At 39.8% G+C, this 13569-nt stretch overlaps 1 long non-coding RNA gene across 1 annotated transcript in view; it reads left to right on the forward strand.

Annotated features, from left to right (window-relative positions):
* Positions 1–12725: 12725 nt before the first annotated feature.
* Positions 12726–13569, forward strand: part of LOC134732544 (uncharacterized) — a 63930-nt gene continuing 63086 nt past the window's right edge. The window contains exon 1 of the long non-coding RNA XR_010115859.1: positions 12726–12836. This is a non-coding gene — a long non-coding RNA (uncharacterized lncRNA). The remainder of the gene's footprint in view (positions 12837–13569) is intronic.

The following is a 13569-nucleotide window of genomic DNA, read 5'->3' on the forward strand; positions in this document are numbered from 1 at the left end:
ATCAGATATAGAATTCAGGCCTATTCATTCCCCTTTACAGATTTCCCCCAGGTACACTACTCCACAATGATAACAATAGTAGACAAATACTTAAATGGGCTTTGGAAAGCCTAATATAGAACCTGACAAGAAATAAAGTGATGCATCCACTCCTCTAGGTATCTATTTCAATGGTTCCATTAGTAATAAAATTTCTCTTCTGGATGCATAATTGATAACAAAATAAAAATATATCTTTAAGTATCTAAGTACAATACATATTACAGTGCAGTAATCATTCCTGCAAAGCTCAGGGGTGTGATTTTATTATGCCAGGTTTCAAATTCCCTTAAAGCTCATCAACAGGGCTTTCAGCTAAGTTCAGCCTGTGAGACTCTTATGTTTGTGTCTGGGGGGTTACCTCCTTGTTCTGTAAGTGAGAGCCTCCTTCATTTCCAACAAATAATTTCATTGCTGTAAATATTTTACTCCCTTAAAATAAATAATTTAAAACTCAAACTCCAAGAGTGATACAAAGATAAGATCTGTGCTGATGCTGAGAACGAGGCACATCTAGAAGTTATCTAATAGGTTAGATGGGGGAAAACTGAGGAAATTACTTCATAGTCAATTTGTTTGCTTTCTTCTAAAAATAGGAGAACAGACAGTAAAGATTTGCAAATAGTTTGCATGAAGTAGAAGGCTTCCCAGGTACTAATGATTTGCTATAGACTAGCAAAAAAATTCAATTCTATTTCACTCAGTTCAGTGAGCATTAAGTAAGTACCCTCTATGCACTCAGTAATATTTTAGACACTGAAAATGCAAAGATGAAGAGGAAATAGCCTCTGTTCTGAAAGAACTGAAAAAAGTCATTGCAATATTCAAAATGAAATGGTTTCACTTCCACACTTAGATTGATATTGCCAAGTTTTCAACATGGGTCACATTTTTAAAACTCGGTTATAATTTAGGTTGGTTTCATTCAAGTCAACACATATTGGGCATTTAGTATGGGGTAAGGAGCACATGATAAACAAGACATAGTACCTCCGTGCAGAGTGTGATCAGCTTCTTATAAAAGTGGCAGAAGGAAAAGGAATGATAAACAGTATGTGAGAAACATTGTCACTGAAAAAAATCATTTGTAATTCCTAATGAGTATATTTCATTATAAGAAGTATTTATGTCTCTCCAATATCTGTGCTTGGGACCTGAGTTCATCAAACAGCCCTGTGCTTCAGCCTGCATGAGCTAGAAGAATAAGGGCAGTTATGTCCTATGATCATGTCCCCTTCAGAATAGTCAGTCCCAAGCATGTTTTAACCTAGATTATCTGTAATTCTTTCCCTCACTTTGGGACATTAGTGTTGGCTCAAGTGGGAAGTAAATATTAACAAAATAGCTTTGAGTTTAACAAAATAGATGAGATCATTTAGCTCACATGAGACCACAAGATGATCTGAAATCACAAGAACTGATAACTGGGTGGAGCCAAGATGGCCGAATAGGAACAACTCCGGTCTACAGCTCCCAGCCTGAGCGACATAGAAGATGGGTGATTTCTGCATTTCTGTTTGAGGTACCGGTTTCATCTCACTAGGGAGTGCCAAACAGTGGGTGCAGGACAGTCGGTGAAGCGCACTGTGCACGAGCCGAAGGAGGGTGAGGCATTGCCTCACTCGGGAAGCACAAGGGGTCAGGGAGTTCCCTTTCCTAGTCAAAGAAAGGGGTAACAGACGGCACCTGGAATATCGGGTCAGTCCCACCCTAATACTGTGCTTTTCCAATGGGCCTGGAAAACGGCACACTAGGAGATTGTGTCCCGCACCTGGCTCTGAGGGTCCTATGCCCACGGAGTCTTGCTGATTGCTAGCACAGCAGTCTGAGATCAAGCTGCAAGGCAGCAGCGAGGCTGGGGGAGGGGCGTCTGCCATTGCCCAGGCTTCCTTAGGTAAACAAAGCAGCCAGGAAGCTCAAACTGGGTGGAGCCCACCACAGCTCAAGGAGGCCTGCCTGCCTCTGTAGGCTCCACCTCTGGGGGCAGGGCACAGACAAACAAAAAGTCAGCAGGAACCTCCACAGACTTAAATGTTCCTGTCTGACTGACAGCTTTGAAGAGAGTAGTGGTTCTCCCAGCACGCAGCTGGAGATCTGAGAACGGACAGACTGCCTCCTAAAGTGGGTCCCTCACCCCGGAGCAACCTAACTGGGAGGCACCCCCCCAGTAGGGACAGACTGACACCTCACTCAGCCAGGTACTCCTCTGAGACAAAACTTCCAGAGGAACTATCAGACAGCTGAATTTGTGGTCTCACGAAAATCCATTGTTCTGCAGCCACCGCTGCTGACACCCAGGCAAACAGGGTCTGGAGTGGACCTCTAGTAAACTCCAACAGACCTGCAGCTGAGGGTCCTATCTGGTAGAAGGAAAACTAACAAACAGAAAGGACATCCACACCAAAAACCCATATGTACATCACCATCATCAAAGACCAAAAGTAGATAAAACCACAAAGATGGGGAAAAAACAGAGCAGAAAAACTGGAAACTCTAAAAAGCAGAGCACCTCTCCTCCTCCAAAGGAACGCAGTTCCTCACCAGCAACAGAACAAAGCTGGATGGAGGATGACTTTGATGAGTTGAGAGAAGAAGGCTTCAGATGATCAAACTACTCTGAGCTACGGGAGGAAATTCAAAACAATAGCAAAGAAGTTAAAAACTTTGAAAAAAAATTAGAAGAATGGATAACTAGAATAACCAATGGAGAGAAGGGCTTAAAGGAGCTGATGGAGCTGAAAGCCAAGTTTCAAGAACTATGCGAAGATTGCAGGAGCCTCAGTAGCAGATGCGATCAACTGGAAGGAAGGGTATCGCTGATGGAAGATGAAATGAATGAAATGAAGAGAGAAGGGAAGTTTAGAGAAAAAAGAATAAAAAGAAATGAACAAAGCCTCCAAGAAATTTGGGACTATGTGAAAAGACCAAACCTACGTCTGATTGGTGTACCTGAAAATGACGGGGAGAATGGAACCAAGTTGGAAAACACTCTGCAAAATATTATCCAGGAGAACTTCCCCAATCTAGAAAGGCAGGCCAACATTCAGATTCAGGAAATACAGACAACGCCACAAAGATACTCCTTGAGAAGAGCAACTCCAAGACACATAATTGTCAGATTCACCAAAGTTGAAATGAAGGAAAAAATGTTAAGGGTAGCCAGAGAGAAAGGTCGGGTTACCCACAAAGGGAAGCCCATCAGACTAACAGCTGATCTCTCAGCAGAAACTCTACAAGCCAGAAGAGAGTGGGGGCCGATATTCAACATTCTTAAAGAAAAGAATTTTCAACCCTGAATTTCATATCCAGCCAAACTAAGCTTCATAAGTGAAGGAGAAATAAAATACTTTACAGACAAGCAAACGCTGAGTGATTTTGTCACCACCAGGCCTGCCCTAAAAGAACTCCTGAAGGAAGCACTAAACATGGAAAGGAACAACAGGTACCAGCCACTGCAAAAACATGCCAAATTGTAAAGACCATCAAGGCTAGGAAGAAACTGCATCAACTAATGAGCAAAATAACCAACTAACATCATAATGACAGGATCAGATTCACACATAACAATATTAACTTTAAATGTAAATGGGCTAAATGCTCCAATTAAAAGACACAGACTGGCAAACTGGATAAGGAGTCAAGACCCATCAGTGTGCTGTATTCAGGAAACCCACCTCACATGCAGAGACACACATAGACTCAAAATAAAGGGATGGAGGAAGATCTATCAAGCAAATGGAAAACAAAAAAAGGCAGGGGTTGCAATCCTAGTCTCTGATAAAACAAAAACCACATGATTATCTCAATAGATGCAGAAAAGGCCTTTGACAAAATTCAACAACCCTTCATGCTAAAGACTCTCAATAAATTAGGTATTGATGGGACGTATCTCAAAATAATAAGAGCTATCTATGACAAACCCACAGCCAATATCATACTGAATGGGCAAAAACTGGAAGCATTCCCTCTGAAAACTGGCACAAAACAGAGATGCCCTCTCTCACCACTCCTATTCAACATAGTGCTGGAAGTTCTGGCCAGAGCAATCAGGCAGGAGAAGGAAATAAAGGGTATTCAATTAGGAAAAGAGGAAGTCAAATTGTCCCTGTTTGCAGATGACATGATTGTATATCTAGAAAACCCCATTGTCTCAGCCCAAAATCTCCTTAAGCTCATTAACAACTTCAGCAAAGTCTCAGGATACAAAATCAATGTACAAAAATCACAAGCATTCTTGTACATCAATCACAGACAAACAGAGAGCCAAATCATGATGAACTCCCATTCACAATTGCTTCAAAGAGAATAAAATACCTAGGAATCCAACTTACCAGGGATGTGAAGGACCTCTTCAAGGAGAACTACAAACCACTGCTCAATGAAATAAAAGAGGATACAAACAAATGGAAGAACATTCCATGCTCATGGGTTGGAAGAATCAATATCGTGAAAATGGCCATACTGCCCAAGCTAATTTATAGATTCAATGCCATCCCCTTCAAGCTACCAATGACTTTCTTCACAGAATTGGAAAAAACTACTTTAAAGTTCATATGGAACCAAAAAAGAACCCACATTGCCAAGTCAATCCTAAGCCAAAAGAACAAAGCTGGAGGCATCATGCTACCTGACTTCAAACTATACTACAAGGCTACAGTAACCAAAACAGCATGGTACTGGTACCACCACAGAGACATAGATCAATGGAACAGAACAGAGCCCTCAGAAACGATGCCACATATCTACAACTATCTGATCTTTGACAAACCTGACAAAAACAAGAAATGGGGAAAGGATTCCCTATTTAATAAATGGTGCTGGGAAAACTGGCTAGCCATATGTAGAAAGCTGAAACTGGATCACTTCCTTACACCTTATACAAAAATTAATTCAAGATGGATTCAAGACTTAAATGTTAGACCTAAAACAATTAAAATCCTACAAGAAAACCTAGGCAATACCCTTCAGGACGTAGGCGTGGGCAAGGACTTCATGTCTAAAACACCAAAAGCAATGGCAACAAAAGCCAAAATTGACAAATGGGATCTCATTAAACTAAAGAGCTTCTTCACAGCAAAAGAAACTACCATCAGAGTGAACAGGCAACCTACAGAATGGGAGAAAATTTTTGCAACCTACTCCTCTGACAAAGGGCTAATATCCAGAATCTACAATGAACTCAAACAAATTTACAAGAAAAAAACAAACAACCCCATCAAAAAGTGGGCAAAGGACATGAACAGACACTTCTCAAAAGAAGACATTTATGCAGCCAAAAAACACATGAAGAAATGCTCATCGTCACTGGCCATCAGAGAAATGCAAATCAAAACCACAGTGGGATACCATCTCACACCAGTTAGAATGGCCATCATTAAAAAATCAGGTAACAACAGGTTCTGGAGAGGATGTGGAGAAATAGGAACACTTTTACACTGTTGGTGGGACTGTAAACTAATTCAACCATTGTGGAAGTCAGTGTGGCGATTCCTCAGGGATCTAGAACTAGAAATACCATTTGAGCCAGCCATCCCATTACTGGGTATATACCCAAAGGACTATAAATCATGCTGCTATAAAGACACATGCACACATATGTTTATTGCAGCACTATTCACAATAGCAAAGACTTGGAACCAACCCAAATGTCCAACAACGATAGACTGGATTAAGAAAATGTGGCACATATACACCATGGAATACTATGCAGCCATAAAAAATGATGAGTTCATGTCCTTTGTAGGGACATGGATGAAACTGGAAAACATCATTCTCAGTAAACTATCACAAGGACAAAAAACCAAACACCACATGTTCTCACTCATAGGTGGGAATTGAACAATGAGAACTCATGGACACAGGAAGGGGAACATCACACTCCGGGGACTGTTGTGGGGTTGGGGGAGGGGGGAGGGACAGCATTAGGAGATATATCTAATGCTAAATGACGAGTTAATGGGTACAGGAAATCAACATGGCACATGGATACATATGTAACAAACCTGCACATTGTGCACATGTACCCTAAAACCTAAAGTATAATAATAAAAATAAAAAAAGAAGAAAAAAAAAAAAAAGAACTGACAACTTCTTCCTCTGTGCGCTGCTCTGCCATATGACCTTAAGCAAGAATGGCCACATGGCACTTGATTTTTGACAGTCCCTCAAGATTCTTGAGTGCAGGGACATTGTTGTATCATTCTAGACCTAGAGATCAGCATAGAATTGAGCACATATATTACTTTTCACAGAGGTTTGTCAAACACAGAAGCCTGGAGAACATCAAGTGTGAGGTGGCAGGAAAGAAAGACCAGTGAAGTTCCTTATATAGTTTCTTTGTATTGTGTCCCTGACATCCACATCTCTTACTATTCCTTGCAGCACTAGTAAATATTGAAGAAGAAAACAGAAAAGAGGAAAGAAAGTAAATTCATTATGCAATTTTTTTAATGTACAGAAAAAAAAAACAAGACTGGGAGGACTTATGCCAACATTTTAAATCTTTCTATATAGTGGGATTATGAGTGATGTTTTCCATATGTTTAAATGTTTTTCTAAAATTTCAAAACTTCTAAATTTAGCCTTTCTAAGCATTACAATAATTTTGTGAGTTGCAAAATTGACTATATGTATATATTCACTTTTCTTTTGTCTGCTAAAGAGAGGCTGGATGCGGTGGCCCAGGACTGTAATCCCAGCACTTTGGGAGGCTGAGGTGGGAAAATCACTTGAGTACAGGAGTTCAAGACCAGCCTTGGAAATATAGTGAGACCCCGTCTCCTCAAAAAATAAAGAGTTAGCTGGGCATGGTGGCACACACATGTAGTTCCAGCTATTCAGGAGGCTAGGGTGGGAAAATCACTTGAGCCCAGGAGGCCAAGGCTGCAGTGAGCTGAGATTGCCCCACTGCACTCCAGCATGGATGACGGAATGAGACCCTGTCTCAAATTAGTTAATTAATTAATATATTAAGGCCAAATATTTTTATAAAAACCATGTAATTATATGTTACTGTTTAGCTGAGTTGCTATGAAAGTCTATGCCAGTTATCTGAATGAAATAGGAATGTTTTGAATACATACTAAGTCTCTCTACCAAAAAAAATAGTGCCCGTTCACTGTGTTCCTATTCAAAATTATTACAGTATCAAACAAGTAATAAACAATAATTTTATATTTCTGAGAGTATAGATTAACCTTTTCCTTTTTTGAAAAGGATTTTACAAGGGAAAATTCTAATTTAAAATAGAAAGTGAATAACATTTGCAAGTAAAACCACAAAAATTCCTAAGGGCTGACACTTCTTTAATGTGGGAAATATTTGTTAAAAGTTATATTTCCTTTTTTTATATATTTAATGAATATGACTTTGCCTCCAGAGTCTTTTATTTTTCTTATATACTCTCCAGAAGCACTTCAAAGAATATCATAATCAAATGTATTTTTAATGCTTAGAACATATTAGTAATAATTAGTGTTTCATGTACTGTTTTGCATGCAGTGTTCAACCTTTGGAATTAATTTTGAAATGCATGCTTCTACACCTCTAATCAGGCTTTTATTTAACTAAATTAGTAAGCTAAAACCTGATAAAACAACAAAGATTTTCATATTATTCAAAGGAAGTGGTTTTATTTAAAGGGTCCACTGCTTAATGCGTGGTTTCACAAATTCAGGAATTATTTTTGTCAGCACATTCATGAGTGCTAGATAAAAGTCTGTATTAGGCACCATGGAAACACAAAGGTTAATATGGAATATGGATATTGCTTGCAAGAAGCTTAAAGTCTAATTGAGAAAAACAAGACTTGAGAACACAAGCATTTAAAACATGATCAAAGTGATTAAGATTACAAGAAAAGCACAGATAAGCACCATGGAAATAAGAGAAGGGGAATAAGAGATTAAGTAGCACATGAAGTAGGACTGGATGAGTAAGATACAGACCTGAGAGGATGGATACGACAAGCATTACAGCTTTGAGCTCTTATCTACCATATTAAATTGTAACTATTGGTTTACATGTCTATCTCCGTTTCACTAGACAATGAACTCTGAAAGGACCAGGCCCAATCCCTTTTTACAACCTCAGCAGCTAAGACAGGAACTGAAACAACACTAACATATATTTGTTGAATGTTGACTGACTACAGTGGGAACGAGTACAACAATGGTAAATCATGGAAGCGCCAAGAAGGGGCAAAGACAGTGTATCAAGTGGTGATGAGCTGAGTTTGCTGGGGCGATAGCAGTATGAAGAAGAGTTGTGAGAGCCTGAGTGAGGAATCTGAGCTGAAGACAACTGTTAGAAGACCTGGGATGTCAGGTCTGGACTTTGTCTTTGTATAATGGGGAACTGGTTGAACATTTTTCAATAGGGAAGGACATCACCTGAGCTGTGGAAAAAGACTGGTGGTAGGATGTGAGGAAACCATTATTGTCTGGTCTGAGATCACACTAGCCTTCAATAATGTAGAGGCCATGGGTGGCAGGGGGTGGCGGGGATGCAAGGGTGGTAGATGGAGAAGATCTGTCACATAAAGAACCAACAAGACATGGCAACTGAGTGAATTTAGGGCTCACAGAAGGAAAACAATGAATGAAAACAGGTTTTCCACCTTAGCTGCTGGAGAATATTGTGGTCATTATTAAGTGAAAGAAGTGTACATGTGTTGCACACGTATGTTTATTGGGGCACTATTCACAATAGCAAAGACTTGGAACCAACCCAAATGTCCAACAACGATAGACTGGATTAAGAAAATGTGGCACATATACACCATGGAATACTATGCAGCCATAAAAAATGATGAGTTCATGTCCTTTATAGGGACATGGATGAAGCTGGAAACCATCATTCTCAGCAAACTATCGCAAGGACAAAAAACCAAACACTGCATGTTCTCACTCATAGGTGGGAATTGAACAATGAGAACACATGGACACAGGAAGGGGAACATCACACTCCAGGGACTGTTGTGGGGTGGGGGGAGGGGGGAGGGATAGCATTAGGAGATATACCTAATGTTAAATGACGAGTTAATGGGTGCAGCACACCAACATGGCACATGTATACATATGTAACAAACCTGCACATTGTGCACATGTACTCTAAAAGTTAAAGTATAATAATAATAATAATAATAAAAGAAATGTACATGTGTGAGTTAAGACTAAGGTATCTACTTTGACTATGTTGGGTCTAGAATGCCCAACTTTACACAGCCAGCAAATGTCCCAACTAGTCCTCAAATTCAGATCTTCGACTTCCAACTAAGTGCTATTTTGGGGACACAATAGCCCTTTTATTTAATACATGAACGATTGGCTTCTGTTGGAAATCTTCCATTGAAATAAATTTCACCTACAGTTTGAAATAAATGATACACTGCTATGGATTGTGTCTCTCCAAAATTCATATGTTGAAGCCCTAACCCCTAATATGACTGTATTTGGAGATGGGGTTTTTAAGAGATAAATATGTTTAAATGAGGTCCAAAGGTGGACTCCTAATCCTATAGCATTGGTGGCCTTATTAGAAAAGGAACAGAGTAAGATCACTTTCTCCCCCCCTTGCACACACACACCAAGGAAAGGCCATGGGAGGACACAGTTAAAAGGTGGCAGTCAAAAAACCAGGAAGAGATCCCCTACCGGAATCCCACCATGTTGGCACCCTGCTCAGGCTTCCAGACTCCAAAGCTGTGAGAAAGTAAATTTCTGTTGTTTAAGCTGCCTTGTTTGTGGTATTTTGTTATGGCAGCCTGAGTTAAAACATGCATGTTTCCATACAGGGCAGTAAGGAGCTGAGTTATCACTCCAACCCAAACTGTACTTTCACTCTCAAGCATGAAATATGCTTTTCATTTGTGTTTTTGCTTTTGTTTTTAATCTGAATTAACTAAATGCTCTCAACTTTTGAATGACCAAAAGTCTGTACCATCCTTGAGGTAGAACTGGCCTTCTGTCTACTGTGGTAACTAACACACAGAAGGCACTCGTTTTATTTCTGAGTGAATGAGCATTATTCATTTCCCTGCCTGGGTGGCAGAAAAGCCACTAAACCTAAACCTAAGCAAGAGTGCTCTTAAAAGCCTCTAACCATCATCAGAGGCCCAAATGACAACAGCCTAGGGAATATGGAATGTCATTTTCCCCCAAATAGATTATATTCTTTCTTAAATTCTCTTCTAATTAAAAATACTTCTTGTAGTCAACCAGCATCACTAAACAAAGAACACAGAAATAGTTTTAGGCAGCTCACTAACACATATGGAATAGTAGCTCTATTTTACTAAACTATTTTAGCCTGTTCAGACAAAAAACAAAACAAAACATTGGATGTCTGTAAATAGCCTAAATGAAGAAAAATATTAAGCAATACAGCAGGGCAAATGAAATATTTTACTTTTATTTCTATGTATGAAAGAAAAAGTGAGGTTTGATATCAGGGATTTTTATACTATATTGGGAAAAATAACTAATACTTCTTTAGAGTTTAATGGCACAATTTTCTCTACTTGGATTTAATTTACGAGAGTATATAATTGGCCCTTTAATATTGCCACATTACAATGATCATCTGCTGTACATCCTGTAGTTAATTCCACTCTACCAGCACAACCTGGTGATTAATTTCCAGTCTGGTGGCTTGACTTCTGCATGTCTCATCATCATCTTCAAACCTGCTCTCATGATCAAGACATAACAATTTTAGCTTTCTTTACATTAGTCAAAAGCAGTTAGCATTGTCAGGTAACTGCAAAAAAATTCTTATTGAAATCGAAGAGACTGTGGAAAGCATATGACTGTATAAACTTACTAACAGAACTAAAATGGTTCAGTTCTGAAGCTAATTTTTGCACAGAAAGATCAGGGGGAAGGCACCATTCACAATGATTTCTCAGACTATCTAACCTGATTGTCATAGAGCCTGTCTGCTCTGCCGTTTGTGAATGTTTACCCAAGATCAGTCCCTATGAGTGGTATTCATGAGGCAGTTCAGTGGTGCAACCCTGTGTTGGGAACTAACAGGCCATTACTGACTCGTTGTCTATTCATTTTAGATTGTTTCTATGGAGGATTTATAGAAACAATACCAAGGTGGCACCAAGGTGGCTATCAATGCTGTTTACAGACAATTTAGAGGAATAAACCTGCAGTTATGCCCGGGCTGGCTTCCCTTGTGGTCCTGGGGCATAGTGTTCTAATCCTATTGTGACGTGATTGTTTCACCATAAAGTGCTCCACAGAGGCCTGTAATTGGCATACAGGTTCAAATTAGATTGCTGTGTGTTTAGGAAAGCTAGGGTCATTTCACATCAGCACCTCTCATTAAGAAGCAGGCGAGGAAGTTCTCCATTACAGGAAATCTAATGTATATATTATCTTTTATGATAAAGACAATACCTAGAGTACACACTCACTGACACAGGCACACATATATTACCCATCTTGTCTTTCATCACCATGAGAAGGAGGGTAATGTGAAAATGCAAAACACATTTCTGAGAATGGCAATTAAATATTTACCAGCAATGTATTATGGAACGCTAGCTTTGGGAGCTAAAAAGGAGAGACAGGAGGAAAACTAATGGATGAGAAAAATCCAACAATTAGTTCTGCTTTTTTCTAATAATATCATAACATGAAGGTAGCCTTCCTCTGGAAGCCAAGCAAGTCTGTGGTATTTATGTTTTCAACTCTAGTGATGGGTGAACTCAAGTGAAGTTTCAGGACGAAACATCCTCTTTCTAAACTTGTTTTAAGCTTCTTTTCAAAATCTTCAAGGCTTCAAACCATTGACAACAAAATGCATTTGTTAACGGGTAGTCTACACATGGTGGGAGGTTACTCTCTAGATAGTTAAAACCTAGGACAGACAACATTCCAGTAGAAAGAATAAAAGTTTCACAATCCAGTAATATAAATGAATAAACATTTTTCAGGTCTTTGCTTCAGCCTGTCTGAGACCCACAGAGTTAAAAAAAAAAAAAGAAAAATACTTAAAGGAGAGTGAAGTCAGAAGAAAACTATCTGAGCCAATAGGAAAGTAATGTTAGTAAATTAAGAAACAAAACACTTAAAAATTAATTATGATGATGAAACAAGGAATATGAGGGATAAAGAATCAGAACACAAACAGCACAATGTGGATATATTAAAAAATAAGTAAGGGGGCTGGGCGCGGTGGCTTATGCCTGTAATCCCAGCACTTTGGGAGGCCGTGCCATGCAGATCATCAGAGGTCAGGAGTTTGAGACCAGCCTGGCCAACATGGTGAAACCCCATCTGTACCAATATTGCAAAAATTAGCCGGGCGTGTGGCACACGCCTGTAGTCCCTGCTACTCGGTACCCTGAAGCATGAGAATTGCTTGAACCCGGGAGGTGGAGGGAGCAGTAAGCTAAGATCATGCCACTGTACTCCAGCCTGGGCGATAGAGCAAGATTGTATCAAAGTAAATAAATAAATAAATAAATAAATAAATAAATAAATAAAAGCAAGTGAGGGAAGTCAGAGAAAAGAGATGATGCTGTGGTCTGAATATTTGTGTCCCCCCAGATTCCTATGTTGAAGTCATAATCCCCAAAGTAATGGTATTGCGAGGGGGGCTTTGAGGAAGTGATTAGATCATGAATGGGATTAGTGCCCTTATAAAAGGGATCCCAGGGAGCTAGCCCCTTCTACCATGTGTGGACATAGCAAGAAGGCAGCATCTGTAAACTAGGAAGGAGGCCCTCACCAGACTTGGAATCTGCTGGCTTCCTGATCTTGGCCTTTCTAGCCTCCAGAACTGTAAGAAATACATTTCTGTTGTGTATGAGTTACAGAGTTTATAGTATTTTGTTATAGTGGCCTGAATGGCCTAAGGCACACAGTAAGAAGGAAAAGGAGAGTGGGGATGGGGGGTTTAAGAGGACACAGAGAAAGAGATATTTTTCCATTTTGAAAAAGGAAACTGATTTGCTTTCCGATGGGTGAAAGCTGTGGAAGAATACAGACTGACCAGGAACCCCATCCTAAGGAAGAAGTCAGCTAGTGCATGTCCACGTGCACACACACACATGCACACATGTTCATAGACATACAGTCACACACACACACAGGCACACACATTCAAGAAAGTCTCTGGAATCCAAACACAGCCTCTGGCCATCAGTCATAGAAATGAACCTCAGAGATACCAGGGCAAGGTTCCTGTTATGGATTGAATTGCATCCCTCCTCCCCACGTATTTTGAAATTCTAACTCCCAGTAACTTAGAATGTAAACTTATTTGGACATAGGGTCTTCAGAGAAGTAACCAAGTTAAAATGAGGCCATTGGAAGTGGGAGACCCTAATCTCAAATGGCTAGTCCTTAGAAGAAAGAGAAAATATGGGCGCACGCATAGAGGGAAGGCGATAGGAAAAGTCACAGGAGGAGACAGCTGTCTTCACACCTAGGAGAGAGGCCTGGGACAGATCCTTCCTTCACAGAAGGAACCAACCCCCCTGATACTTTAATCTCAGACTTCTAGCCTGCAGAA

Source organism: Symphalangus syndactylus, chromosome 15 (assembly GCF_028878055.3).
Source record: "Symphalangus syndactylus isolate Jambi chromosome 15, NHGRI_mSymSyn1-v2.1_pri, whole genome shotgun sequence".
In the NCBI taxonomy this organism is placed as follows: domain Eukaryota; kingdom Metazoa; phylum Chordata; class Mammalia; order Primates; family Hylobatidae; genus Symphalangus; species Symphalangus syndactylus.